This window comes from Dermacentor albipictus, chromosome 8 (genome assembly GCF_038994185.2).
Source record: "Dermacentor albipictus isolate Rhodes 1998 colony chromosome 8, USDA_Dalb.pri_finalv2, whole genome shotgun sequence".
NCBI lineage: Eukaryota > Metazoa > Arthropoda > Arachnida > Ixodida > Ixodidae > Dermacentor > Dermacentor albipictus.
In genome coordinates this window covers 64,907,793-64,912,753 of record NC_091828.1, presented here as the reverse complement: position 1 = coordinate 64,912,753, position 4,961 = coordinate 64,907,793, and positions in this window count along the sequence as shown.

Genomic DNA, 4,961 nt, shown 5'->3' with positions numbered 1-4,961 from the left:
ACTTCATACTGCGCTCGCAGCTTCACAGGCATAGGCTATTTTTTAGATTAATGATAATGCTGTGCAGGTTTCTTTTGATGAATGAATAAGTGCTCTTTAGAGAATGAATGGTAATCATGCTGTGAAGCGTGCAGCAGCAGTCATCAGCCATAGCCGGCGCTTTTTCGAATGTTTTATTATGCTTCTGTAAATTGAGCCTGTACCTTCGAGTTTATGCTTCACATAAGACTTGAGTGTGATTCTCTCACAGGAAAAGCGTTTAGCAGGCTTGTGCGTTGAGAAGCCGTAAACAATGACTGACCTAGAGGGAACGTAACGTATTGTACGCATTGGCGCTGTGCATCGTACGTAGCTGACCGAGCATTGGATATGCAAAGCGGGTAGCGATGTCGCAGAACTTTCGCTTGACACCGCTTCTAGCAGAACCGGCGCGTAATAATAAACAAATGAAATGGAACTATAGCGGTAACGCCCACATTGTTCAGGTACGAAAGAGATCCGGGCAAGCATTGCAAGTCAATCCAATCCTCTTATGTCCTAGCGAATCGTAGTGTTCGTGAGTTCGCGTCTCTTATGCGCGTTGTTTAAATTTGAAGCGTGGGAGTCGCTTCCTAATGCTTTTCCGCAATGATGAGTCTGACGGTGAGTTTTACGATGCGGTTACAAGTTTTACAATATTTTTATCTAAACAAGTGCGTCTGCTTTCGGCTTGCTATAACTGTTCCTCGTCTGGATGGACAAGTAGCGCGTTTTGCAAACAGCATTTCTAGTGCGGGATTAGGTACTGCGCCCGAGAAAATTTGCGCTTATTATGTAGTAGGGAATAGTTATTGCTGCTCCTAAACAATGAGTCCACAGCGCCGCCACTGCAAACTAACATCGAATTTACGCGCTTTGGGTGTTCGCACTGAAATGTGTGCCGATGTGTGGTGCAAGGGAAGTCCCTGTACTCAGTTTAGTAGGAAACTCCATGCTCTTGCTAATGGCTGAGTTCTTTCATAGCATGGGGCATACCGCCCCAGATGGTGCAACGTGTTCAGTTCTAGTATCCGTAACTGGAGAACACCGAGGCAGCTTGCCCTAGACGCGGGTGCACTCGGCCGCTGTTTTTGCTCCATCGCCATGCAACCGAGTAATCCTTCGTTGAACCGTTTTCTTCTGTATCAAGCCACTTCCTCCTGCCCACAGTGGCACCATTTCATACAGCATGATGCAGCAACTCATTTCTCTGTCCTGCTTGCACTCAGCACCCTGTCATGTCTTTCCCAGTGAAAGCTGCATTAATTGATGCACTAGGCATGCTTGAACTCGGTTTTAGCTCTACTGAAACTTTGCTCAAGCAAAGTGGTATCGTGACTGTTCTACTACCATTCTTCCACTTCGCACCTTGCCATCCATTCTGAAAGTGTGACACCTGATTTAGTGTGAACACATTTTGATGGAGTTTTTAATATATTGATGAATTAACAAGACCTTGCTCCACTAAGCTTGAGCAGGCTAAGCTGGGCGTGCCAGTCGAGTGAGCATGATTTCTTCTCTGCTCATAATGCCGACATACATGATTGGCAGACAGGTGAAAGGTTGGACTTAAAAAACAGTGGTGTCACTTCTAGGTGCTTGACACATTAAGAGATAGCATGACATATTATGTGCATGACACATTAATGCATAATATAAACAGCTGCAAGGACCCACTAATGGGATTTTACTGGGAATGTGATGTGATGTGATTTTACTGAATGGGATTACTTTGAATGTGATATCGCTGTAAGTGAACTTCAACCGCTTTGAAGGATCTAGCAGAAAATGGAGTCTGATCCCAAAGGCAGTGCAGTCTAACACATCATCTCAAAGTACCAGCTGTCAAGAGGGAAGAATGCGAGAAACTGGCACGTTTTGCACGCACCAGATGTTTCAAAGAGTGACTTTGGCACAAGAGAAGTGTATGTGCAATGATGTGTTAACGGTTAGAACACAGGAAGTAAAATATGGATAGAATTGAACATGCTCTCAGGAATGGAGGAAGCCTAAAAGCAGTGAAGAAGAAACTAGGAATTGGTAAGAATCAGATGTATGCGTTAAGAGACAAAGCCGGCAATATCATTACTAATATGGATGAGATAGTTCAAGTGGCTGAGGAGTTCTATAAAGATTTATACAGTACCCGTGGCACCTACGACGATAATGGAAGAGAAAATAGTCTAGAGGAATTCGAAATCCCACAGGTAATGCCGGAAGAAGTCAAGAAAGCCTTAGGAGCTATGCAAAGGGGGAAGGCAGCTGGGGAGGATCAGGTAACAGCAGATTAGTTGAAGGATGTTGGGAACACTGTCCTAGAAAGATTGGCTGCCCTATATCCACAATGCCTCATGACCTCGAACGTACCGGAATCTTGGAAGAACACTAACATAATCCTAATCCATAAGAAAGGGGACGCCAAAGACTTGAAAAATTATAGACTGATCAGCTTACTGTCCGTTGCCTACAAAGTATTTACTAAGGTAATCGCAAACAGAATCAGGAACACCTTAGACTTCTGTCAACCAAAGGACCAGGCAGGATTCCGTAAAGGGTACTCAACAATAGACCATATTCACACTATCAATCAGGTGATAGAGAAATGTGCGGAATATAACCAACCCTTATATATAGCTTTCATTGATTACGAGAAAGCGTTTGATTCTGTCGAAACCTCAGCAGTCATGGAGGCATTACGGAATCAGGGTGTAGACGAGCTGTATGTGAAAATACTGAAAGATATCTATAGCGGCTCCACAGCCACCGTAGTCCTCCATAAAGAAAGCAACAAAATCCCACTAAAGAAAGGCGTCAGGCAGGGAGATACGATCTCTACAATGCTATTCACAGCGTGTTTACAGGTGGTATTCAGAGATCTGGATTGGGAAGAATTGGGGATAAAAGTTAATGGGGAATACCTTAGTAACTTGCGATTCGCTGATGATATTGCCTTGCTTAGTAACTCAGGGGACCAATTGCAATGCATGCTCACTGACCTGGAGAGGCAAAGCATAAGAGTGGGTCTAAAAATTAATCTGCAGGAAACTAAAGTAATGTTTAACAGTCTCGGAAGAGAACAGCAATTTACAATAGGCAGTGAGGCACTGGAAGTCGTAAGGGAATACAGCTACTTAGGGCAGGTAGTGACGGCGGATCCGGATCATGAGACGGAAATAATCAGAAGAATAAGAATGGGCTGGGGTGCGTTTGGCAGGCATTCTCAGATCATCAACAGCAGGTTGCCATTATCCCTCAAGAGAAAAGTATATAATAGCTGTCTTACCAGTACTCACCTACGGGGCAGAAACCTGCAGGCTTACAAAAAGGGTGCTACTCAAATTGAGAACGACGCAACGAGCTATGGAAAGAAGAATGATGGGTGTAACATTAAGGGATAAGAAAAGAGCAGATTGGGTGAGGGAACAAACGCGAGTTAATGACATCTTAGTTGAAATCAAGAAAAAGAAATGGGCATGGGCAGGACACGTTATGAGGAGGGAAGATAACCGATGGTCACTAAGGGCTACGGACTGGATTCCAAGGGAAGGGAAGCGTATAAGGGGGCGGCAGAAAGTAAGGTGGGCGGATGAGATTAAGAAGTTTGCAGGGATGACATGGCCACAATTAGTACATGACCAGGGTTGTTGGAGAAGTATGGGAGAGGCCTTTGTCCTGCAGTGGGCGTAACCAGGCTGATGATGATGATGATGGCTAGAACATTGGGCCGTTTGCTAGAAGGATTCAATCCCACCAACAGTCACACACTTCTTTATAGCCTTATGGATGTATTTCACCCACTTTGGAGGTGGGTTGTGTGTGTACGATTGTGTCACAGTGTGCATGAAATCACAAGTTTGTGGGGAGGTACAAGTTATAGGAAGGTCACTTTGATAAATGAGTATGTGCAAGATTACACATGCATAGAAATGTCACAATCATCACAACCTATTGCATACTTAGACAGTTAGCAGTGCTATGTTTTAGTCTAGCTTTTTTTAATTTGCTTAAGCTCAATGGCTGGAGAAACATTAGCACATGCGAAGAATCCTCGAAACAGAATTCTGTGACACTCTGCACATGACCTATGGGGTTAGGCACGGGGGAAAGGGGGTGGGTCAAGTGCATAGTTTCACCGCAGCATGGTAGGATGTTTAGTGGGGCAGTCAACGAATAAATTTCCGCGCTACGTGTATGTTAAGTGTGCTCTACCAACTCTGAAATGCCAAGAAAAGAAGTGTGTAGTAACTTTCACATGATTATTTACATTTCTTTCTTGGTGCAGAGAAAAGGCACTTCAAGCCATACGGGTTCACTTTATGGTGGAAGCCTTAGAGTACCTAGAACACCTACACGTGACCTGAAGTATCCAAACAACAGGGTGATATGAATTTCAATGTGGCAAAGCATGCTGTGTAAGTCTTAGTTTTTATTGGTTAGCTTAGCCTGCAGCGAAATAATAAAAAGCCATAAATTTCCAGTCGCTTAATCACGAAATGCTTGAGTTGTGCATGTTTACGTGTTTTCTCCACACCACATTTTTTTTGTAGCTTTTCCTCTAGATGTTTAATACAAATGAGCTTTCACTTTGCTACTTATATAATTGAAAATTGTTGCATGCTCAACAGTGTTATAGTGTAGTGGAAGTCAGTATGTGAACAAAGAATGGGAAGGTTTATTTAGGTGAGTGCTCTACACCAAGTTATACCAATTGTGAACTTGAAATTATTTTTATCCCTCAGATATGTCACCTTTTCATACCCATTTCATGTAGTGAAGCAGGTTACCTTTACATAGCTCTTTTAATCAGCGCAGATTTCTCTGCTACATTAAAGTAACATTTAGATGGGCTACACTGTCGTACACCATAAAAATGTGCTGTATTCTTTCAGTCAAACAAACTAAGAATAACTTTGAATTAATATTGAGGCTGTTTTCAGGTAACA